The sequence below is a fragment of the Chelonoidis abingdonii genome, chromosome 1, assembly GCF_003597395.2.
Source record: "Chelonoidis abingdonii isolate Lonesome George chromosome 1, CheloAbing_2.0, whole genome shotgun sequence".
Classification (NCBI taxonomy): domain Eukaryota; kingdom Metazoa; phylum Chordata; order Testudines; family Testudinidae; genus Chelonoidis; species Chelonoidis abingdonii.
In genome coordinates, this window is record NC_133769.1 from 87,084,659 (window position 1) to 87,110,650 (window position 25,992).

The 25,992-nt window shown below is 45.2% G+C and overlaps 1 protein-coding gene and 1 long non-coding RNA gene across 5 annotated transcripts in view; one reads left to right on the plus strand and one right to left on the minus strand.

The window, feature by feature from the left end:
* Positions 1 to 25,992, plus strand: part of CRADD (CARD and death domain containing adaptor protein) — a 113,807-nt gene that overhangs the window by 11,939 nt on the left and 75,876 nt on the right. The gene's annotated exons all lie outside the window — the stretch shown is intronic.
* LOC116821584 (uncharacterized) overlaps positions 21,748 to 25,992 on the minus strand; it is a 28,810-nt gene continuing 24,565 nt past the window's right edge. Inside the window, exon 3 of the long non-coding RNA XR_012656090.1 lies at positions 21,748 to 22,290. This is a non-coding gene — a long non-coding RNA (uncharacterized LOC116821584). The remainder of the gene's footprint in view (positions 22,291 to 25,992) is intronic.

A 25,992-nucleotide genomic window follows, 5' to 3' on the forward strand; every position in this document is an offset into this window, starting at 1 on the left:
CTACGGCCCCGCGGGTGTTCACCAAGTGTATGGCTGTAGTCGTCGCCCACCTTCGCCGCAGTCGCATACATGTATTTCCATACCTCGACGACTGGCTGATCCGGGGATCCTCAGAGACACAAGTCCTCAGCCACGTCCACATGGTCAAGCGACTTTTCTTGAGCCTAGGCCTAATGCTCAATGTCGAAAAGTCAACACTAATCCCCACTCAGAGGATAGAGTTTATTGGTGCCATTCTGGACTCCACCCTGGCCAGAGCCGTTCTTCCTCTATCAAGATTCCAAACCTTGACGGCCATCATACGACGGCTGCAGGCAGCGCCCTTGACCTCAATACACACTTGCCTGACTCTCTTGGGCCACATGGCGGCCTGCACGTTTGTCACGGGATACGCTCGGCTCCGCCTGAGGCCCCTCCAGTCCTGGCTCATTGCTCAGTACCGTCCGGCCAGGCATTCTCTGGACACGGTTGTCACCATTCCCCAGGACTCTTAGGCTCCCTGCAGTGGTGGCTGGATCAGTCCATGGTGTGCACGGGGCTCCCGTTCCATCTGCCCCAGCCCTCGGTGTCCCTGACCACAGATGCCTCAGACCTGGGATGGGGGGCCCACCTCGGTACCCTGCGGACCCAGGGCCAGTGGTCACCTCGCGAGCTAGCCCTCCACATCAACGTACAGGAATTGAGGGCGGTCCGATGGATGATAGAGAGTTTTGTTTCTTCATAGACTTGTCTATGGAGCCCACAATAGGTTCTCGTATCTATTCTTGTGCGCTCATAGGTCTATGAGTTGCCAATAGTAGTGTTTACATGTGAATTCAGTGGTAGGTGGAATATGAGAATTAAAGAAAAAGTTGGAGGTAATTGAATGTAGGCTAAGGTAGGCTGAAAGGAGATTTGCTGACGCAACTTGGACGCCATGAAGGTATAATGTGGGAATATATTGGGTAAGGAGTTGCTTATTATAGGAATAGAAGTGAATGTGTATTGGTTAAATTGTTCAAAAAGATTTGTTGGGATATATTGAGTTGAAGAAAAGGAATTGAGGCAATGCATTGTTGAAGAGTGGTTTTTGAATTGATTTTATTGTGTGGAAGTAATGAGGTGACTAGAAGAACTAATGGGGAGTGTGTAGGGTGAAATGAGTAGGGTGATGGTGTGAGTAAGAGTAATGAAAAGGTTAGATGAAATTATAAATATATAGTATTAATTTTGGGGTATACGAATAGATATTGGGTTGAGGCCAATAAGGATATTAATAAGTTGTTCAAGAGAGAATCAGGTGGCTATCACAGAGATTTGCGCAATATAAGAGCACACTCTGGGTTTCAAATGCATATCGCTGAAACGGTTCTCCCGTTCTTCCCCCCCGGCGCCTCCCCGATTGCGGGCCCGCATCCATGTCCACACCCCTGCGGCTCGTGCTCTCGAGTGCTTGAGACAAGCAAGTAGGTGTTTTCAGAAGGATATGTTGTCGAGCAAATGAATATAAGGGGATAAGGAAATTGATGGGGTAATGACAAGTGACGTTAGCAATTAAGACTTAGAAGATTTAGTTTGTGCAATGAAAGAAGGCTAGTCATTTGGCTTGTTTATGACAAACAGGAGATATGAAGTGGTTCTCAGGAGGTGGCCATTGTGAGATGATATAGATGCTTAAGTAGTAGAAAGAGAGCAGTGTAAATGTAGAGGTGGGGGATCATATTACTTGCGGGGAAGTTATAAAAGAAAGAGAATTACGGACGTTAAAATACAGAGGGTGACACAGACTTAACTTGTTTTGACACATGATGTCATACTTTTCTGGTTCGTTGTCCGACGTAGCTCGGATTTTAAGTGTGTGTTCATTGTCGCTGAACGATACGCCATCCAGATGATGCATAATCCAAGCAGATTGGGTATAGATGCGCGACAGGGGGGGGGATATAGAAAGTAGATAAGTTATGGAAAAAGTAAAAGTTGGATTTATGGAGAATGAATATGTTGATGATCATTAGATTGTAATAGGCAGGTGGAGAGGTATAGGTGGAGACGGGTATTGATTGCAAAACCCCCGCCGCCAACTCGGTGTACGCGGCGCGTACTTCAAAATAGAAATAAAGGATAATCTTTTTAAGGTATCCCGCTCGCCAGATGGGAGGCCCGGGGGGCCCCTCCTGCCCGCCCCCCGGCAGCGGCCAGCATTTCGCCCGCGCCGGGCACTCGCCATGGCTGGCCTCGCCCGTACGGGACCCCCCCGGCGGCCCCCCCCGCGCTCCCTCCCCGACCTTCTCTGGCACTGCCCCCCTCGGTTCCACAGGTGCCCCCGAGGGCGCTGTCCCTTCTCTCCATCCGCTCACTCCCCTCCCTTCCCCTCGTCTTTCGTTTTTCCTCCCTGCGGGTCCCGGCTCCACCTCGGCCCGCTGGGTCTTCCGCACACTTGGCACCTTGCTCCCCCCTCCCTTTGGTTCCTCCCCGCCCCCCCCCTCCCTCGTCCCTCTTCCGGGCCCCCTCTCCTGCGCCCCTCCCCTCCCGGCGGTTGCCCCGGCTCGCTTCCCAGCGCCTCCCGCGGTTCCCGCGCCGCCGGGCCCGGGGTTCTTCCCGCCTCTGTTCTGCTGCACCCCCAGCCCCGGGAGGCCTCCGGCCTCTCCCCGCTCCTGTGGGGTGGCTCCCCACCGCCTCCCTGTCCCGTTGCCGGTTCCGTCTGGTCGCCTTGGGGCCCCTTCCCCCTCCCTGGCTCACTGTGCGCCTGGGGTACCCCCGCCCTCGCCCTGCCCGCCCCCTCCTTCCTCTCGCCATCATCCCGGCCCCGCCCCCAGGCGGTTCCTGCTCGGTCACTCGTACAACCCCGCTCTAGTCTCTTCGGCGGTCCTTGTGTCGGCTCTCTACCGGACCGCAGGTGTTCACACTCGTTATGGCTGTCGTACGTCGTCCCACCTCCCGCGCGTCGCACACATGTTTCCATCCCTCGACGACTGGCTTGGTGCCGGGATCCAGCAGCGCACAAGCCCTTACCGCCACGTCCACACTGGTCCAGCACTTTTCTGCCTCGGACCGATCTCCTCATGTCGAAGCCCGTCACCACGTAATCCCCACCTCGAGGTCGCGTTTTTGGTGCCCTTACTGGCCCACCTCCGGCCAGGTCCGTTCATATCCTCACTCTTCCCTCCCCCTTGCGGCCACTCATACCGGCTGCCGGCAGCGCCCTTGCACCTCCCTCTGCTGACTCTCTTGGGCCCCACTGGCGGCCTGCACCGTTTGTCCAGGGTACGCTCGCTCCGCCTGCGCCCTCACGTCCTGGCTCATTGTCTCGTCCCGTCCGCCAGGCTTCTCTGGCCCCGGTTGCACCACATTCCCCGGCTCTTGGCTCCCCTGCGTGGTGGCTGGTCGTCCTGGTGTGCGCGGGGCTCCCGTTCCCTATGCCCCAGCCCTCGGTGTCCCGCCCCCCAGTGCTCCAGCCTGGTGAGGGGCCCCCCCGGTCCCTGCGGCCCACCGGGCCCGTGGCCCCTCGCGAGCTCCCTCACCCTCCCGTCCACGGTTGGGGCGGTCCGCTGCTTGTCCCGTTCTGTCACCACCTTCCGTCGCTGGTGTTTCGTTCACCCGCAACCCCCCGCCTGTATTAATAAACAGCGAGGCGGGCCCAGGGCCTTCCTCCCTGTGTCAGAGCCTTGGCTCTGGCCTTCTGCTCGCCCCCTCCATTCACCTCTCGCGTCCTTTCTCCCGGGGGTTCGGCACCCGGCGGCTCTCTGCACAGCCCTCTTCTTTCCCCGAGTGGTCCCTTCACCGGCGTCGCTCTTTCGCTCTTCCGGACGGGGGGTCCCGCCGGGCCCTCTTCGCGTCCGCGGGCAAGGATGCCAGTGTTCTGCCTCTTTCGGGTCCTCGACCACCGGGCTCGGTGGCCAGCCGCTCCTTTTCCTTGGCCGACGCCCCCTGTTCTACGCTATCTCTACCGTTCGCGCGTCCACAGGTCCTTCTGAGGTGTGCGGGCCAGGCCCGCTTGTCTGTAGTCTCAGCGCCCGACCCGCCACTTGGTTCTCCATGCTGCTGGCCCTGTCCTGGGCTGCCCTGTCCCCCTGCCTCTTCCACCTGGCCCTGTCACTCAGGACCACGCGGGCTCCGTCACCCAGGCCTTCGATCGCTGCACTCCCGCGTGGCTCCTGGTGGCTGCTCCGTCGCCTGCGTTGCTCTCCCCTGCGCCAGTGCTCCTGGGCGGAGCCCCACTGCGCGTGTATTCGGCAGGAGCTTCCCCATCTGGTGGTGCGGTCGGCCCTTCCCACCGAGTCTCCGCTCTCTCATATCCTTGCCTCCTCTGGTCCTTCCCGGCCTGGCGGTGTCATCTCTGAGGTTCACTTGGCGGCCTTTCCCCCTTCACCAGGAGGGGTGGTCAGCTTTCCCCAATTCTGACCTTGATCCCCCTGTGGGTGCCTGCCATGACCTCCGCTTTTACCCGCTAGATCTTATGTGCGCCCCGTCCAGCCCTTCCCGTGTCCACTCCCTCTGGTCTGCCCACCTTCCTGGGCCCCGCCTCGTGCCCTGGATCTCCCACGCAGGTCCCCCCCTCCCTTGTCTTCTCTTTCTCTCCTCCCGCTTCCCGCTCGCTGATGCCCGGGCCCGTCCCCTTTGCCAATTCTTGTGCCCTCGATAGCGATCGGTTTCTTCCCCTCCCCCGGTCCCTGCAATGCAAGCTTGGAACTCTAACACAAAAGAGATTTTCTCTTCCCCCCCCCCAGTCTTCTTCCTCTCCCCAATTCCCTGGTGAGCTGCAGACTCAACCCTTGAGCCCAACTAGGAAAAATCCAACAGGTCTTAAAAGAAAGCTTTATATAAAAGAAAGAAAAGACATAAAAATGGTCCTCTGTATCAAGGTGACAAATACAGGGTTAATGGTTAGAAGAGAAAATGAATAAACAGCCTTATCCAAAAAGGAATACAATTTAAACATTCCAGCAACTTACACCCATGTAAAGTAAAAACCTGTATTGTCTTATACCTGTACTTACACTGGGAAACGAAGATTAGAAAGCCGAGCAGAGAAACCTTTGTCAGAGCTGAGAGCAATAGAGACACAGACAAAGAACACACACCAAAATTCCTCCCTGAGGTTTGAAAATCCGGTTTCCTGATTGGCCTCTGGTCAGGTGTTGGTTCCCTTTGTTAACCCTTACAGGTAAAAGAAACATTAACCCTTAGCTGGTCGTGTTATGACCAGGGATGCCGCTCGGTGTTTTCTCACCAATGGTGACTAGGTTCCTTAAGGGTCTGGAGCGTCTCTACCCCAGATTGCCACCCCGCCGCACCCGGGGACCTAAACTGGTTCGGCCAGACTCAGTCCCCTCCATTCGAACCACTGGCAACTTGCTCCCTTCTCATCTCTCTGGAAGACCGCTTCCTGGTGGCCATCACCTCCGCAAGACGGATGTTGGAGCTCCGGGCCCTGACGGGATCCCCGTATACGGTTTTCCACAGGGACAAAGTACAGCTTGAGACCGTACCTTGCCTTTCTCCCTAAGGTGGTCTCGGCTTCACGTCAACCAGGAGATCTTCCTACCTTGTTTTCTTCCGAAACCCCATTCGTCTCGGCAGGGAGCAACAGCTACAACTCATTGGACATCCGTAGGGTGCTCCCCTTATATGAGCGAACCAAGCCGTTCCGCAAACCCAACTCTTTGGCGGTAGCTGACCGTGTTAAGGCGTTGCCCGTCTCATCCAGAGAATCTCCTCGTGAGGTGACGTCCTGGATCCGGGCGCTGTTGTTATGACTTGGCCAGGCCCTCCGGGCCATGTGACGTGCAATCTACCAGGGCTCAAGCCTCATCGTGGCATTCCTTGCCCACCGTGCCATCCAGGAACATTCTGTTGGCAGCGACCTTGGTCTCCGTCCATACCTTCGCTTCCCACACATGCCTGCAGCAGTCCAGAGAGATGACGCGGCTTCGGCTGCCGTGCTAGCACGCGCAACCTCTCACTCGACCCACACCAGGTAAGCTGGGGAATACTAACTGGAATGGAATATGAGCAACACGTCGAAGAAGAAAAGACGGTTACTCACCTTTAACTGTTGTCTCGAGATGTGTTGCTCATATCCATTCCACACCCCCCGTCCTTCCCCACTGTCGCAGTAGCCGGCCAGAAGGAACTGAGGAGTGGATGGGCTGGCAGGGGTATATATCAGGCGCCATGGCAGCGCCACTCTAGGGGGCAACCTGCCGGCCCACCGGAGTTGCTAGGGTAAAAATCTTCTGATGAGCGTGCACGCGCGGCACGCACACCTAACTGGAATGGATATGAGCAACACATCTCAAAGAACAACAGTTACAAAGGTGAGTAACCGTCTTTTCTTGTTGTAGATTAGTAGTACATTTGCTACTTATTAGTTTATCATCTGAATAATCTTTACAGTTACATGCACTGGACCCTCAAGTATGTTCAGCAACATACAGTTTGATATTAGAAGAATAGTTGCAGGTTCTTATTCTTTCTCTAATTGTTTTTTCTCATAGCAAATAGTTTGTGACTAATGTACTTTATCTATGCCCACTATGTTGTTTTGTTTCCAGTGGTTGCCTCTGCTTGATAATCCTATTGCCAAACCTTGTGTGTAATCTAGAAGAGGGCTCCAGACTAGATTAGTGTGCCTTTTTATTTTTATTGTAGCAACACAGAATATGAAAACAAGATAGCAAGCAAATAGCCATGCCTAATATCCGAGCCTGTACTGCAGGAGTCAGAGAACGGAGCACCCATCATGCCTTAAGTAGCAGAAAACCTTAAAATAGGATGCTAACTATGATGACATCACCAGTGCTGCTTGTATGCAAACATGAATGGCCTTGTTCTGTATTTTAAATGGAACAGAAATCTATGTTTGTTGTTTAAAAAAGTCTAGAAAGAGGAAAAAACTCTACATTTGCCAAATGGAAAAGACAGACTTGTAAAGGAGGAAGGTGTTTTCCTAGCTCATTAAAGGAGTATTAAGAACAATGAAGAATAGAATTATCCTATTTAAATTATATGGCATTATATATGTTTAAATACTTGTAGCGCTTAGAAGAATAAACTTTAAGCTCATATAGAATAGAATTGTAAGGAGTTTAAACCGTTCCTGCTAAAATGATTTCTGACATGGTTTGGCTGGCCAATGTGGAACTCTAGAAGTATAGTTTTTTAATGTGGGTTTAAAGTAGTATGGAATTATTCACAATGGTTGGAGAAAGCATGTTAAAACTTGGAATGCTGGGACCCCACTTAAACTGACTGTGGACGTGGTTAAAAATCCAGCATGGATGGGGTCAAAGACTCATTTACTGTTGTCTGGGTGATCGGGATGGGTAGCACTGCCACTGACTTGTGTCCATAGACCCCAGTCCAACACAGCATGTAAACACATGAATAGTTCTTGTTGACTTAACATTAAGCATCTGCTTAAGTGCTTTGTTGAATCAGCACTATATTTCTCTGCCTTGGTTTCCCTGTCTGTAAAATTGGGATAATAATATCTTACATTGTTGTGAGGTTTAGCTTGTTGGTATTTTTAAAGTACTTCAAGATGATCAGCTGAAAATTGCTTTAGACATGTCCCATATACTATAGCTAATAAAATGTTTCCTTAAATCTGTTATGAGAATTTTAAAGAAACTATATATTTTTATTTGCCAGCTTCCTAGTTCTACTCTTTCTGGCCTGAAACATGCAATCTCTTACTGTTAGGTGGTAAAGACAAAGGTATTAACAGAACTATTGGCTGTTTTCCTACATGATTCATAGTCATGGAGGAGATTAGTTTAGTTTTCTGGCTAAGGCACTGGACTGGCACTTCGGAGATGGGGTTCCTACTCAAAGACAGTCAGACATTCTGCATAGTCCTGATAAATCACTTAATTCCTCTGTTAAGCCTTCTGTAAAAAAGAGATAATAGCACTTCCCTCCTCTCAGAAAGGGGAAAAAAAGTGATCCGAGTAACTATAGGCCTGTTAGTTTGACATCTGTAGTATGTAAGGTCTTGGAAAAAATATTGAAGGAGAAAGTAGTAAAGGACATTGAGGTCAATGGTAATTGGGACAAATTACAACATGGTTTACTAGAGGTAATCGGGCCAAACCAACCTGATCTCCTTCTTCAAGAAGGTGACAGAATTAGTTAGACAAGAGGAAAGCGGAGATCTAGATTTAACCCTCGATTTCAGTAAGGCATTTACAACGTTCCAACCATGGGGAATTGTAGTTAAATTGGAAAGATGGGAATGAATATGAAAAATTGGAAAAGGGTGGATTAGGAAATTGGTTAAAGGGGAGACTCAACGTAGGGTCATAACTGAAAGGGTGAACTTCAGCTGAAGAGGTTACTAGTGGGATGTTGCCTCAAGGAGTTGGACCAATTCTTATAATCCTTTTATAACTTGACCTTTGGCACAAAGAGCGGGAAGTGCTAACAAAGTTTGCGGAGTAGACACAAGCTGGGGGATTGCTAACACAGAGAAGGACCGGATACCATACAGGAAGGTCTGGGATGACCTTGTAACTGAAGTAATAAGTAAATAGAATGAAATTAATATAGTGAAAAATGCAAGGTCATTAGCACTTAGGGAATAATAAGAATTTTAATATAAACATGGGACGCTCAGTTGGAAACAACAGAGGAGAAGAGGGACCTTGGGTATTGGTGATCGTCAGGATAGCTGAGCCACCAATGCGAGTATGGCTGTTAAAGCAAATCGGTTTTAAGGGGCATCAAAACGAGGTTCCCAGCAAAATGAGGTTATACCCAGCGTGTATCAGCGCGGTGAAGACCCTCAACCCTGAAAACTGTGTGCCAGTCTGGTGTCCCAATGTTAAGAAGGGCCATTCAAAACTGAACAGGTTCAGAGACCGGGCTACTAGATGACCGCGGAATGAAAACCTGCCTAAAAGCGAGACAATAGAGCGTTGGCTTGTTAGCCTGCCAAAGAGAACGGCGCGGGGGAATATGCCTTGCTCTATAAGTAAATATATTCAGGGGATAACATTAGGGAGGGTAAGAGGAATATTTAAAGCTTAGTACTAAGTAGGACACAAGGTCAAATGGTACAAACGGACACTAGGAGTTCAGACTTGAAATAAGTACAGAAGTTCTTAACGGCATTAGAGGAGTGAAGTTCTGAAGCCTCCAAGGAGTAGTGGGGCCAAAAGACATATCTGGCTTTCAGACTCAAGCTTGATAAGTTTAATGAAGGGATGATTATGATAGGATAGTTAATTGTGGCAGTTGTCTTGGATTATCTTTTAACAGAGTGTTCTGCTCAATGGTCTGCGATGGGATGTTGGATGGGAAGGGATCAGAGTTACTGCAGAGAATTCTTCCCTGACGCTGGTGGGGGCCTGCCCACATGCTCAGGGTTTAGCTGATCGCCATATTTGGGGTCAGGAAGGAATCTTCCTCCAGGGCAGATTGGCAGAGGCTCTGGAGGTTTTTCGCCTTCCCCTGCAGCGTGGGGCATGGGTCACTTGCTGGTGGATTCTCTGCTTGAGGTCTTCAAACCACAATTTGAAGACTTCAATAACTCGGGCATAGGTTAGGGATTTTTATAGAAGTGGATGGGTAGGGTTCTGTGGCCTGCTTTGTGCAGGAGGTCAGACTAGATGATCATATTGGTCCCTTCTGACCTATGAGTCTGAGAGACAAAGATTTGATGAGATGTAAAAAGTCTTCGGGGGCGGGGGGGGAGAAGAGTGGGAATACCACCAGTCAAGGTCAGATTAACTTTTTGTGGGTCCGTCACCAGACATATTTGTGGGCCCCCATGGGGCAAGGTGCAGGGGGGTGGGATGATCAGTCTCCAAAGTGAAGGACAGGCTGGGGGCAATGAGGCACAGTGCAGTGGGAGCAGCCCTGCTCCTCATAGCCCAGCAGGAGGGGACTGTTTACAAACCTGCAACTGCCAGATGCACACCGGCCTGCCTAGCCCTATGCTGCGAGCATGCCCCTTCCCCTTGAGGATGGGCCTGCACCACCCCCCTGCCCAGTGCCCCACCCTTATGCCCAGCGCACCCTCAGCCAGAGACCTCCACCACAGATCTCTATGCCCAGCCCCCACCCCTCGCAGAGACCTCCTATGCTGGCCTCCCACCACAACTGCACAGCACCCTGCATACCACACCGCTTGCCCAGCACTCCCCAGCCATAGACCTCCCCACTGCCCACCACCTTCCTCACAGTCCCACCATCACAGCTGCACAGCACCCCATATTCCTGAAGGGTTCTGCGCACAAATATTTTTTAAATTCTGCAAATTTTATTTGTCAATAAATGTGGAGGCTCCAACATGGCAGTAGGGCCAGTAGGCCACTGGTTGCATGGAGGTGGGAGATTATCCTGCAGCCTCCCTCCCCCCACCCCACCCTGGGACAGGGACTCAGCAGTGAGGCCCCACCCAACCCTGACATAATGCAATGGCCAGGCCTGTCCCAGAAACCTCCTGGGGCCCGGCCCTGCCCCCCTGTGCCAGGCACACCAGGTGTGAGTGAGCAGGCTCAGCCCAGCAGCAGGATCCAAGTGCAGAGGGACTTACTGTGGGGGGATCCAGGTGGGGTTAAGAGAGTTTTCTGTGGTGTAATCTGGGTGCAGGCGGCTCAGTGGCAGATTTGGATGCACAGGGGCTCATTGGGGGGTTCCAGGTGCAGGGGTAATGGGACTCTGTAGGGGATCCAGGTGAAGGTATTTGGGGCTCAGCAGAGGGGGTCTAGGTGTAGGAGAAGTGGGGTTCATTTGGGTACAGCAATTAATTGTTGGGCATTGCTTCGTTATACTAAGATCTTGATTGTTCTGATGAAATGGCATGTGTAATGGCTTCATAATTATTACAAGAGAAATTTCAAAAAGTGAAAATAATTCAGTCTAGAAAACAAGAAAGTACTTTAAACTGACAGATTGATTCAATTCAGTTCGGGCCATGATTAAGGAGAACATTTAGGCACGTGTTTAACTTTAAGCTTGTAAATAGCTTCATTGCAGTCAATAGGACTTCTTGTGCTTCAAGTTAACACACAGGTTTAAGTGCTCTTCTGTGTCAAGGCCATAGTAGGTAAGATCCTGAGCCAACTCCTTTCAATGTCAATAGAAAGGCTCTTATTGACTTTTGTGGGAGCATTATCCTCTGTGAATCATAGTTTGTTAATGACAATATGTTTGAGAGAAATCATCTAGAATGAAAAGAACCTGCAGGATACATGTTTAACATTATTTACACTCTGATAATTTGAAATTTATTTTATGAACCAAATCATTATTAATATGAGAAATGCTTACCCTTGGAAGTGGTCCCACTGAAGTCAGGATTTGCCTGGATTTTGTTGGATCAAGCCACATAGCCCCAAACTGTGCAGATCTATTTACATAACCGGAGCCTGTTGGCATATAATAATTTGTTCCTTGAAGGCAGGTTAAATTTCATAGCTGAGCAAGATTTGTTTTTGATCATATTTAAGACTGCTAAATTCAGTGTACTGGTCTCCCCCCTCCAAAGAAGCAAAAAAAAAGTGAACATTGTTAAATGTCTTGCTAAGCAGAACTCTGAATTATTGAACATTTTGTTTCACTAAATCAACCTCATTTTATCTCTGACTCAGGAAATGAATTCTGGTGGTTTCACGGTCATAAGAGTGCTGCTTCAATTGCTGAGAAGTTGTTTTATTATTTTTCCACTTTCCAAGTAAAAATTTTTACAGGAATTTTAGAACAACTATTATAAGATTTGTAATGAGGTTTTCCAAAAGCTCTATGAGTGTACTCTAGTGGACTGAGTAGCTGTCAAATAGAAGCAGGAGTTTGAGTTTTAAACAAGACTCTGCCACTGACTCGTGTAGCATTGGGCAAATCACTCTGGGCCGAATTATGTAGTGATGTAGAACTCCTATAACTCACTGTGATAGTAGTGGAATAGCTGCACAGAGTGTAGCTGTAGGTCAGCACAGAATTTGGCCCTATAAGTCTGTTTGTTCATTTGTAAATATACAAAAAAATTTGCAACACCTCTGAGTTTTAATAGCACAAGGGAGTCAGTTAACTGACAATTCTGCTTGGAAATATTTTACCTACTGTTGTTACTGAAACACTAAAAGGCCTCAGTCCTACAACTACATAAGAAAGGGGGTATCCCTGCTGCATGCTTGAGTCTACGTGCATGCATGTAGGTATGGGATTGGGTGTATACGATTGCTAGACCTGAAAGACATGATATGACAATATATTCTTCTTTTCCCATCCCACTCCATATGTTTACTTTGGGCATTTGACAGCCCTTTGTGAATAGTCAGTTTCCTCTGTGGTATTTTTTGTTGTTTTGGTTTTTGCCTTTTGTTTTTTTGTGGCTAGATCATGTGGCAACAAAGAAACTTTTTTTTTTCAAATGGAATGGCATGATTGTAAAGCCAAAGAATCAGCAGAGAGATTCATAGTCATGTAGTTCAGAGGAGGTGCCTGTAACTTGTTAAGTTGCTGGTGTCATTTCTTTTTTGTAAAGTAGCTAGGGTGAAACAATTCTGGCTCATACCTCATTTAAGCACTCAAGGGGTGAATTCAGGGGCACTGGAACAATTTTTATAGTGGGAGTGCCAAGAGCTATTGAACCAAACTGTAAACCATATATATGATGGAGACCACTTCAAGCCAGGGGTGTGGCAGCACCCCTAGTTCAAGCACCTTTGGGTGAATATCACCTTTTAAACATAAAACCTACTATTGTGCTCGGTATTAAGGGCAATCTAGTAGGGCTATTTTGTAAGAAAAGGTTCTTTTTCTACTGTGGATAATGTTATGACTTTGTCAAAAGTGTAAATCTTCTATATAATGTTTGATTCCTCTGAAAGGCTACAGCTGTTGGCAACAAAATGTAATTCTTTCTAGGAACAGCAATCCATTACCTGACGTGTTTATATGGAATGGAGAATGCATGTTATGGAGGCAATTTTGTTTGTTTGATAGAATGTTTTTGTATTCTGGTCTCTGTTCAGGAATGTCTTCTCTTTATTAATTTTTTTCTCTATATTTTGGACGTTTGTGTAAAAGTATTTATTTCTAAAACCTCTTTTAACCCACCTCTCTTCAGTATGGTTTTTGTTTGTTTCTGCCTGGAAGAACCTGGCATATCAAAATGGATAAGTCTGAGGTTGAAATTGGAATTGTGGAACAGCAATTGTTAACCTGCTTTATTAGCTTATGTTAGTGAATTTTGGGAATGGAGTCAGATAAGATCTACCTGAGAGGGGATTGTGTTTCTTCCCACTAATAAACAAGAGCTATTTTCTAATGCATGGTCTGTTTGCTGAAGTGTATGATCTCAAATTGTGTTTGGAATTTGTAAATTTGGATTTATATATAAATTTTTTCTTTGAATTGCAGTTTTGTCTTGTGTGGACTGTAAAACACATACAAAGGGACAGAGTTTTGGATAAAGCATATACATTTCAGAAAACAAATTTGTTGCTGATAAAGCTCTAAAGTTTGCTCTCAACATCAGAGCTGTGTTTGGGTCACATAGTTTGGAAGAATTCTAGTTCAGCACTAGTCACATTTGGGCTTTGTCAGGTTTACCTTCTCTCCTTGCTGCTGCTGCTGAAGTGTTTTTCATCCTGTTCCTGCCCTGCCTTGACCCACCCTTAGTGTACTCAGGAAATAAGGTTGGTCTTCTCATCAATGCCTATGTTGAGATCATGAAGGGTAACAGCAGGTGGCTTCCTTCTCTCACTGACATGCCTTAAAGTGGTGGGGACAGTAGGGTGTGTATTCTTTCTCTCTCTCCTCTTTCTCCTCCACCTCTCATCTTAATTGCATGCTCAGGTGGCAGCAGGGTTCATTCCTTCTCTGTCTTCTCCCTATAGGTGCTGGAACTAGGCGTGTGGCGGGTGCTGCCACACCCTCTGGCTTGAAGTGGATTCCATTATATACAGGGTTTACAGTTTGGTTCAATAGCTCTCAGCAATTCCACAATAAAAATTGTTCCAGTACCCCTGCTTCTCCCACGTTTGGAGGAAGGAGGTGGGCTTTGGCCTCACTGGGTTGATCTTTGTCAGATCAAGGAGCATTCTGCTTAGTGCTTCATAGTATGCCTGAGGCCTGTAGGAAATGCCCTCTCTCTCTATTGAGAGGATTAAGTGTACTCTTGTAGGAGCGCTTCCCAACCTCTTCTCCACATCCCCAGCGCTCCTGAAAGCCAGATATGACATTCAGGGCTTTGGCTTTGGTTCCAACTGCAATGAGATCTGTGAAATCTGACATTATGATCTGTGCACGCACTCAAGAAACATTTATTGTGACATGGACAAGTGACTTTCTGAGTGCTACAGGGTGTTCCATATGAATCATGTTTCAGTTTAATGTTAAGAGTACAAACTTGCAACCTTTTTGTAGCTAAAGGAATGTTTGTTTTGTAGCTTTTGTTTTAGGTAGTTTTACTAAGCAGCTGTGTTTACATTTGCTTCTCACTTTGAAAAGCCTAGAGCATTGACAACACCGATAAAAGCTTAAAGAATGCACTGTGGTGTCTTAAACTATTTCCTTTAGCTAAGTAACCAGAAAGATGTAACCATACTTGGTCAACCCCTGAGAAACAGATAAAAATATTAGTTGGGGGGAGGAAAGGAATGATGGATTATTTGTAATAAAGTAAATGTAGTGATGAAGGGTCCAGTTTGACTCCCTTGGAGACTGAAGGCCTTTTATTTATCCACAGGATAGGTACAGCCTGGGCAACAACAATGCAAGCTTCCCCGCACTGTCCTGTCATCATCCCTCGACTCTGTCTTGGAGGGTTTCCTCCCAAGATGAGAGGGAGGGTACTTACAGTGTGCCATTCTAGTCAATGGGAGTTGAGTGAGGACCTAATGCTTTAATCCAGAGTTTAACTGATGTTGAAAATAGGAAACTTTTTGGGTTAATGGATGTGGTAGCCTTGCCTGTAAGCATAAGCTGTCTTGGTACCAGTTTTCTGCCTCCCAAAACATGCTATGCATATCTATATGGTTGCAGTGATCTTACTCTCCCCGCTACCCCGGCCTCCCAAAAAAGCTTGCTTCTGCTAAATTTAAGAACCAAAACTCTCCACTTAAACTATTGTACAGTGCTTTCCCTCATCAGATATGTCCATTTCTAAATAGCTTGCAGATTGTATTACCTGTAATTTTCCATCAGACTGCGTTTTCATAATACTGTTTTGGGTCCTTTTTCCTTCTTAGCTTTCACCAAAGCTGTTAGGCATAAGGTGATAAACTCATGCCACAATCTTGTTTTATTCCAAACAAACATAGGCCTTTATGATCCTGGGGATCCATTGTTAACTTGCAGCCAGTTTCTCGTTGTTGCTCTTGTCTTTAATAGGATATGGAAAATGCGCTATTGAAAATGATTTGGACAGATGGCAATAATTATATTTTTTTTAAATTAGAGATTAAACTTTCTTTAACCGCCTGCTCTTAGAGACTGATGAAGGTAGCAACTGAGCTTGAAAAGCCTGGAAGAAGTTACTTGGTTTTATGCACACATACTGTCACACCCTTGATATTAATATCTACCCACACAGAGGTCAGAGTGACCCAGAGAAGTTCATGCCCATGATTTTCTGGAATTTCTTTCATCGAATTTTTCATCCCAAGTATTGAATATTTTCCTTTGTCATGGCCAGCTTTTTGTTTCCAGCTCCTTCTGAATTGCCGTGGTGTGCCATCTGATAATAATTTTCATCTTTGTTTGTATTCCCACTGCCAAGAGAAAACCAGTTGTCTCTTTAAGTAATGAAGAAATTCAGTTTGAAAAATATGAAATGTTGTGAATGCTGTTCAGTTTGTTTTTAAAGCAAATGTATGTGTATGAAAATTCAGGGATGCTCTAAGACTCCCAACTACTTCAACAAAAACAAGGAGTCTGGGGGCACCTTAAAGACTAACAGATTTATTTGGGCATAAGCTTTCATGGATAAAAAACCTCACTGTTTCAGATGCATGGAGTGAAAGTTACAGATGCAGGCATTATATAATGAAATATGAAGAGAAGGGAGTTACCTCACAAGTGGAGAACCAGTGCTGACAGGGCCAATTCAATCAGGGTGGATGTAGTCCACTCCCAATAATAGATGAGTGGGTGTCAATTCCAGGAGAGGCAAAGCTGCTTTTGTAATGAGCCAGCCACTCCCAGGCCCCATTCAGGGCCAAATTAATGGTGTTAAATTTGCAAATGAATTTGCTATTTCTCTTTTGAAGTCTGTTTCTGATGTTTTTTTGTTCAAGAATAGTTACTTTTAAATCTGTTAGCGAATGTTCAGGGAGATTGAAGTGTTCACCTACTGGCTTTTGTATTTTACCATTCCTGATGTCCGATTTGTGTCCATTTATTCTTTTAAGAATAAGCTTATGGCCAAATAAATCTGTTTAGTCTTTAAGGTGCCACTGGACTCCTTATTGTTTTTGTGGATACAGACTAACAGGTCTTGCCTGAGGCATCATTCCTGGGGGAAAATAGTCTACTGTAAGTTTTGACTAGATAAAGACAAAAGCATGTTTAAATTAGACTCGATTCACACTCACACATAATAACTGCATCTGGTGTCAAGTACCAGGGGTAGCCATGTTAACTACTTCAACAGGTATTGTCCAAGCCCTTATGGCAATTGGAAATTGTACCACGTGTCCTGGGGTGAAATCCTGGATCCGTTGAAGTAAATGGCCAAACTCCAATTGATTTGGGGATGGAGGCATAGCTAGCTCAGTGGTTTGAGCATTGGCCTGCTAAACCCAGGGTTGAGTTCAATCCTTGAGGGGGCCATTTAGGGATCTGGGGCAAAAATCTGTCTGGGGATTGGCCCTGCTTTGAGCAGGGGGTTGGACTAGATGACCTCCTGAGATCCCTTCTAACCCTGGCATTCTATGATTCTATTACTTGAGTAGGGCCAGGATTTCACCCCTGGAGACTTCAGTGGTCTGTTCATCCACAGAACAGATACAGCACAGGCCTCCTTGCACCAACACATCAGTGTGCCACTTTGACCTTGCATGTGGAAAGACCACCTCTAAGGGCAAAAGGGTGTTAATAATTTACTTTATAGACCCATTCAGTATTTGCCCTCTCTCCTAAGGTTGTCAACAACGATCTGACAGTCTCGCTTCTGAGAACTGGACTGAGGTCACAACTCATTTGACACAGGTCACCGAGCTCCCATGAGGCAGTAGTAACTTTTGGTCATTATAAACCTAGACCCTGATCCTGCAGTGCAGTCTGCTCTCAAGTTCAAACTCCTCCTCCACTACACTTTTTCTGATTTTTTTTTTTTTTTTAATGTGTTCTTAATTCAGTTGGTGGTATATCTGTGATTAAAAAAAATTAGAACAGATACCCAAGTGTATTTCAGCTCAGTCGCACCGGGATTTGATTGCAGTTTATCCTGTTAGTAGTCTGAAGAGTTTATATGCAAGGCTTTTTAAAGCAATCATTAGCTATTTGGCAGTGACTATGTAAACAGAAAACCTATCTTGTTGCTTCTATCAGACCTTTTTCTGGTGGATAGTTTTTTTTCTTTTATTTTGAATTTTCTTCCTGATTCTTCTTTGTCTGTAAATAGATTTCTATCCACTCATATGCTGATGCATTGCCAAGCAGTTATACATGTACTTTGCAAAGCACTCTTAACTCGTAATATCGAGAGCAGCAGATAAGCAGTTTTCAGCAGCAGAGAATCCTGTGGCACCTTATAGACTAACAGACGTTTTGGAGCGTGAGCTTTCGTGGGTGAATACCCACTTCGTCAGACGCAGGACGCCTGCGTCTGACGAAGTGGGTATTCACCCACGAAAGCTCACGCTCCAAAACGTCTGTTAGTCTATAAGGTGCCACAGGATTCTCTGCTGCTTTTACAGATCCAGACTAACACGGCTACCCCTCTGATACTTGACAAGCAGTTTTCAGTGTTCCTTCATATTTCCCTCTTACGGGAGCAGCTGGTTTGATTTGTTTTTAATTTTTTTAAGGGAATCAGTGTTAAAGCCATGGGCCTGAAGGGAATAAATTGCCACTAATGCACTTTTTATTCAGAATGCTTTTTAATCTCTGCATTTAACCATCTCAAGTGGGATTTTCAGACTGCTCAGAGTTGGCCTAAATCTGCTGCCATTAAGGTCAATGGTAAAACTCCCATTGACTTCAGCAAGGGTGTAGTTAGGCCAACATCGAGCAGTTTTGGAAATCTCATCCTTCATTTGTAATTTAGTATGTGTAGAGATACTTAATGAAGAGCCCAGTTGCTCTCTTCTTCTGTAGCCACAGCTATGTGCAATAAAATATTTGATATGAGGAGGTGAAGAGATTTAGGCAGGGGTGAAAGTAATTTACTGGACTTACTGATACTGCTGGATTCCTGAGGTGGGCGGGGCCTCAACCGGAAGCGGCGGGGCCTCTCAAGATTTAAAGGCCCTGGTCCACTGGCTGTGGCTGGGAGCCCAAGGGCCTTTAAACCAACCCGGGGCTCTCAGCTGCAGAGGTGGCTGGGAGCCCCCGGGGCTCAGGGGTAAATTAAAGGGCCCGGGCCTCTGGCCACCATGGAGCTCCAGGCCCTTTAAATCCCAGCCCCAGCCTGGCCGCCGGAGCCGCAGGCGGGATTCAAAGCACTCTGGGTTGCCCGCAGCCACGGGAGCTCCGAGCCCTTTAAATCCTGGCCCCAGCCCGGCCGTCGGAGCTGCAGGCGGGATTTAAAGGGTTCTGGGCTGCCCGCAGCCGGAGGAGCCCAGAGCCCTTTAAATCCCTGCTGCGGAAGCCAGTGTGGTCCGGCATGGTGTACTGGCTCTTGCCAGTATGCCGTACTGTACTGGTTTACTTTCACCTCTGGATTTAGGCTATGGCAGGTATAGAGTTAATTAATCAAGCAGCCAGCCAGCCCTACACTTCTCTAACCAGCTCTAGTTGCAGGTAAGCCTCAGTAATAGCAGGCAGCTGATTCTCTAAGCAGCAGTATATGAATCCCAGTAGCTCCAAAGAAAAGAGGGCTGAAGCTGAGAGAAAACCAGTATTTTTCCTCCTTGCTGTCTGAAGAAAGCTTCTACATATACATTTATTTGCTATCGTTGATAAGAAGCTGTTATTTTACTTGGCTATTTAAAGGGGCAGGACACGTTATTTACATTTACTGTTTTAAATGAAACAAATCACACAGCTATCTGCATTCCATTTCTGCCACCTCCTGCCTGGGATTATTTTCCCTTTTTTATCCTCTAGCAGTGATTGCTACAGTTAAGGTTGCAAACCTCTTTTGATTATAATCCCCTTATTTCACATGCTCATAATGATCTGAAAGGTTCACCTTAGCTTGCTTTTAAAACAAAAATGCATCAGAGTTGAAAGACAATATTTTATGTTATTGGGGGAGCTGGTAGACACCTTTTTTTTTTTAATAGGGAAAACTAAATAAGACCCTGAACTTGCATTTAGATCCACTAGCACTGACCCTGTAACTGTGCAGTTACATTTATAGCAAGCTATACAGTTAGGCTTGGAAGGATTAGTTTTTTATCAGTAAATGTCTATTTCACGTACACTTCTCAACCGATGAAAAAATATTTCTATATTAATCCAAAATTTACACATAGACGAAACAAGAACAAATGTTGCTTGAGAAATTTGATTTAAGGATATTTACTTTTATGTTTGACGTGATGTTGACAATTTGTGTTTTAGTGGTTCTAAAGCTTTAACTTCTTGAATCTGTCTGTCATTAAATCATTGTCTGACCTCCCCTCCCCTAATAACTTCCTACAACTGTGAATATTTAAATTGATAAAAATGGAAAAATCCTTACATATTGATATTTTCCATCAAAATCATAAAAAAAATTCTGCCAAATCTACTTTTAACCTTTAGCCCAGTATTTGGGGTACTCACCTGGGATGAGAGAGGCACCCAGTTCAATTTCTCCCTCCTGATGAGAGGAGATCTGCTACCTCTCAGGTGAGTGCTCTAACACCTAGTCTATAGAGTCATTGTAACTTTTTTTATTTGGCCCAGTTAATACTTAATTATTCAATTACTCAATTAAAATGGAACAACTTCAACAGAAGAGACAGACGGAGCCCTACGTCAAACTGTTCCGTAGCTCAGGGGTTCAAGCACTCGCCAGAGAGGTGGCAGATCCCTGTTTAAATTCCTTATCCTCTGACAGAGAGGGGATGTGAACTGGGGGGTTTCCCACATCCGACATCCCCTGTTAGTACTCTAGCCACTATAGACTACATTTTATAAGGGGAGAGGTGCTCCTCTTCTCCCCACACTGTTTTATGTGGAGTTAGGAGGCCTCTGAGCATACCTGCCAGACTGGGCCCCACACATAATTTAGTATTCGAATCCTTCCCTCGGTTGGAATCACTCAGGGGCTTAGGCAGGAGATAGGTGCCTGGACTCCTAGAGAGAGACCACTGTGTGCACAGTCAGAGGCAGAAACCTAGGCACTGAGGGAACTTTATACTTCAAAAATTTAAGTAGGGTTGCCACCTTTCTAATTACTTAGAAACCAGATCCTGGAGGCCCACCCTTCTGCTCTGCCACTTCCCCCAGGGCCTGCCCCCGCTCAGCCTTTTCCTCCCAAGGCCTGGCCTCTATCGCTCCTCTTTCTCACCTCCCTCTCCCCTTCTCCCCCTTCCCCCCCCATCAATTGCTGGATCCTCTCAAGGAGCCTGTCTACAGGTAGGAGGTGATCCCAGCTGAACAGGCGCTGGCACAAGTTAATGACTTGATACTTCCCCCAGCTCCGCAGTAATCGGACTCCTGGACTGGGTGCCATTTAGGGCTGCCAGGTCCCTGAAAACCAGGTACCTGGCAACCCTAAATGGCCCCTGGACACAGAAGCCAAAACTTAGACTGTCCGGGTAAAAACGAGATTGGTGGCACCCCTAGCACTGAGTGACTTTAGGCATCTATGGACAGGTGGCAGCTGAGGAGGAGTTCAATGGATCACAGTGGAGCTAAAAATGGAGCTTGTTTAGGTGCCTAAGTACCATTGGGTACGTCTACAGTGCAACTAGACACCCTTAACTGGCCCATGCAGCTAACTTGGGCTCCCGAGGCCCAGGCTGTGGGGCTCTTGCATTGCTATGTAGACTTCTGGGCTCTGGCTGGAGCCCAGGCTCTAGGACCCTGCCAGGTGGGAGGGTCCCAGAGCTTGGTTTCTAGCCTGAGCCCAGAAGTCTCCACAGTAATGAAACAGCCTCTCAGCTCAAGCCCCGCAAGCCCTAATCGGCTGGCACTGGCTAGCTGACTGTTTTTCTTTGCTGTGTAGACATTAGGTTTGTGTGTCAATTTCTTCCATAGTATTATCCTTATTTTACAAACATACCTAACAGGGAGATTGTTGAGGATTTCGTTTAATCGGTTAATGTTTGTATAGCATGTAGATGCTGATAAAAGCATTCTGAATGTGTACGAAATTGAACTGGTTGCCAAACAGAAACAAATTATTGCAATTTTTTTTGCCAATTTTTTTCTGTTTTGTTGAAAACTCGTTTTGAAGGAGACTTTCTGAACAGCTGTAAGATTAAGTAATATTTTAAATAGCGCAAAATAAATCATATTAGAGTCAGCATCCTATAATACAGACATCGTAATGATATCTAGGCAGTACTTCTAAGGACACAATGACTGCATATACCTTGTCCATGTTTTACAAACCAGTATTACTGCTACTAATAAGGTAATCTCTGGGTGTATATTTTTATGTGTAGCTACAGAGAACAAGAGATTTGAACTTGTTAAACAAGAAATAATTCAGACATGCTGTTTTCTCTTGAACCACAATTTAACATCTAAAAATATCTTAATTGGGAATTAGAAGGCATTTGGAAGCGATTGTTCAATCAGTTTTGTTGAATATGCTGAGAGAGACATCTGTGAGAGCAGAATTCTAAAGAGAGCTAACTTTTTTATTTATTTTTTTATTTTTATTTTGAGGTTTGGTGCTCACCAACTGTTTTTAATTGGATCTCTTGTGTTGTTGGGAAGGATCTGGGACAGGTGTATAAAAAAAAAACTACTAGAAAAAGTGTTTTCTGTTTAGTTTAAAAAAAAAAACACAACAATGGCAGTGACTTCCTCAAAAGAGTGAATTTCCATTTTTATAAAATTAGTATTCTTTATGGACTTCATCGTTGAAGGCTCTGAGCATGCTGGCCCCAATCCAGCAAACCATTTCAGTACCTGCTTAATTTTAAGCACGAGTAGTCCCCTTGCAGTAAATAATAATATAGGCCCCACACTTCAACCAAAGGAGACAGCAGTGTCTTGGGAAGGTTGTGGGAGTGAAAATGTGCTGTGAAGGAGCTGAAATTACAAGAGAGAACTTAATCAACAGTGAAGTGAATTATAGCTCCAAAGATTCATTACAGTGCTTAACTACGCTATTGCTGCCAGATTACTAGGTATATCAAGTAAAATGCACCTCCTGTACGTGCCTCCCTCCCCCTCTCAGGTCCCTTATGTAGTGGAGTGAAATTTTTTTTTAACCTTTTCTATTTTAAAAGTTCTGAAAAACATTGTTTTTAGGTCTACTCATGATTTCCCCCCTCTTCTTGGCTTCATTATTATTTGTACTGCAGTAGCGCCTAGGAGCCCTTTGTGCTAGGTGCTAGGCATGGAACAAAAAGACAGCTAGTGAACCAAATAATCTGTTCAATACAGTTCTATTGCATCTCCTGAATTTCACTTTATCTACCTTAAGTATTACCGTATGTATTGGCACCCATCGTGTCAGTGTCTTAAGCAATTAAATTTCAGGTTTGTTTTTAAACCCTATTATGGCTAAAGCAAAACTCAAAGTGAAACTGGCAAGCTTTGTATTGCATATGGGTTTGCAAGGGCTTTGTAATAGTTCCTTCAACCTACAAAAACCTATTCATTGGTCAAGTTTTATAATAAAGGCTTGAAACGTAGTCTAAAAAGTGCATTCCTGTTCAGAGATGTCAGAACTCCGAGAGAAACTTATTCCTAAAAGTTTCATAGAAGCTAGAAGCCTGTCAGATCTTTGAAGCGAAAAGCTTGTCAGAGCTAGGAAAGGTTTGCACAGCTCTATTGAAAAGGTGCTGTTACTGTTATGCTAGTCACAGTTCTCAAGTTCCCCTGCTCTTCCCCCACCACATTCCCTGTCTGTCCTTGGTTGTTGTTTTTTTGTAGACCACCAGAAAAGTACCAATAAATCATTGTTGGAATCTATCCTTTAGCTCTTTTGCCAAAGACTTCTCAGTAATACTAGCATTCTTCTGGGAACTACCCTAAACTGTGTCCTCTATGTCTGTCGTCCTTTTTAATGGGATCGTTTCTTAGTTTGATTCAAATAATGGATTGTAATTTGTTACAGAGAATAAAAAACTGTGCACATAGGGCTCTTTCAGTATTGACAAGATGATCATTTGGCTTCCTTATTTTTATTTAAAAACCTTTACTGCAGAGTTGTGTACAAACTATAATGTGGGAAAGGTCAATAAATCACCTTTAGACTTCACTTACTATCTGAACAACATGATTATTACTTGGTATAATATCTTAGGGTGTGGATGCTAAATTCCAAACCAAGATTGTAGACTGCCCTAAAAGAGATGCAGGCAACAGGAATTTGAACTTCAGGCTGTTAGTGTCACACAGATCACAGGTACCCAAGAAAAGAAACATCCTTTTATTGATACACAGAAATTAACAATAGCACCCAAGTGCTTGGCAAAGGGAACCTTACCTTTATAAAAACCATTGATTATAAAGCAACAAAAACTAGCCTCCATCTTAAAGGTGAGCAATGCAACTTGAGTCTCAATAACAAAAGCTCCCAAACCATTGCTATTAAACTAAACCAAAAATCCTTCAAAGGCTTGGTCAAATAGAGAAGTCCTATCTTTTGCCCTCAATCTTTTTATGATGGTTTGGATTTAAAAGGAAGTACCGCTAACTTTTGGAGATCGTTGTTGCAAGATATCACTGAGACCAGGTGCTCAAGATGATTCCAAAAAGGATTAGCCTTAGGGCAGGGACCCATTCCAGAGGTGTGAGACCTTCATTGGAAATATCCTCACTGCCCATGCAGAGTTAAATATCAGGAACTGAGCGCAACAGTGATGCAAGTGTTTGTAACTTCTGCTGTAGGAAATACATGATCTCTGGTAACTCTGTTCCAGATTATTAGGGTTTCGGAGATTGTGAGCAGCACCTTGGCTTGCACTTGGAAATAAATAGGTAGCAACTGTAGAGCATAAATACTTATTTGACTGAGCTTTTGGTCTCAATATCTATGTGAAGCACAGTTTGGTTTTTTTTCTTTCCTTTCACAGAAGAAATGTGGATTTCATTTTACCAGTTATACACTTCCTAATGTTTTACCCTTTATTTCAATTTCACTGCAACTGAGGTTAGGCTCTCTATTAGTAGCACCTGGGGTGTAATTGTCCTGGTCTGCCTGGAGGTGCCTATGTTTAAAAACAGGCACCACATAAATGACTTTTCAGGGAACAGTTGCTGTTTTAAAGGTTACTGTATGGTCTCTCTCTTTTAGTCAGCATCTCTGCTGTTTGAAACAATCTTTTCTTCAGAACTCTCCTAACAATTACCGCTTACGCCTGGTGATTTGCAGCACTGGAGTTCTCTCTAATTTAATCCTTGGACAGTTTAACCTTTGTCCACTGATTTTTTTTTCAAAAAAAATTGTGTTTGGAAAAAGAATTTCCCCTTCAAATTCTACAATAAAGAATTATATGAAAAAGTTAATTTAATTTATTTGATGCTTCTACATCCTCTGTATATGTCATCCTCTCTTGGATAGCCTAGACTGTCTTCAGTTAGGTATAGAACCTTCTTGTTTCTAATACTTTGAAAAAAGTTATCAAAGACAATTATATTTTCTAAATGATTGTGTACATTCTAGTAATGCCTAGATGATCCAGTCAAGACTGAGGCTCCATTTGGCTAGGCTCTGTACAAGCACATAGTGAGAGAGTGTCCCAGACTCACAAAAATTACAATCTAAATAAGACAGACAACGGGTGTGAGGGGAAATAGAGTCATATAAAGGTGAAGTGACTTGCCCAAAGTCACACAGCTGGACAGTAGTAGGGCCAACCCCAGGCATATACAAAACAGGAATCAAGCCCACGAAAATGAGATTTTAAAAACAGTCCATTTGGGGTTCTTTTTGTTTGCTGCCTTGTGTTTGAGCCTTCAGGAATCAGATTTTCACATTTTTCCTCAACCACAAGGACTAGAAGCTTTTTTAAAAAAATGCAAGCTGAGAGTCTCATGTAATAACTCGACTCCAGGAGTTGAGACTTTAAGAAGAACACTGAAGAGTGTGCGACTCATAATAAAATCAGAGTTGGCAACGCTGTTGGGAATAGAACACAGATTGCCTGACTTCTGGTCCAATCCCCTGTCCTACAGGCTACACTGCTGCCTGTGTCTTAATTCTTTATAATTCCCTCTCTAATTCACACCTGATGTGGCATTGTTAATATTATGTGGGTTGGGTAGGATTTCTGTTTTGTGAAGATTCTTTTGTAGCTCTAACAACTAATGTACATCTCTACTTATTAGGTACACAGACCATCTCCTAATGTGGTGTTCTCAAATAGCTCCTAAACTGATTGTGTTTTTTGTACATTTCACTTTACATTACTCTTAGCCATTTACCTTAAGTCTAAACATATGCCCTTTCCAAAGTTTGTCTGGGCATTGCCTCAGGGAAGTTGCTTCCTATTACGCTATCAAACCTAGTTGTGGGTGAGGGCAGTTAGTGCACCCTTTACTAGGGCAGTCATTCTAATGTATTAACTCCTGCCTCTTAAGACACAGGCTACGTCTACACTACAGGATAATTCCGAATTACATTAAACTGGTTTTATAAAACAGATATTATAAATTCGATTTCACGCGGCCACACTAGGCACAGTAATTCAGTGCTGTGCGTCCATGGTCTGAGGCTAGCGTCGATTTCTGGAGCGTTGCATTGTGGGTAGCTATTCCATAGCTATCCCATAGTTCCCGCAG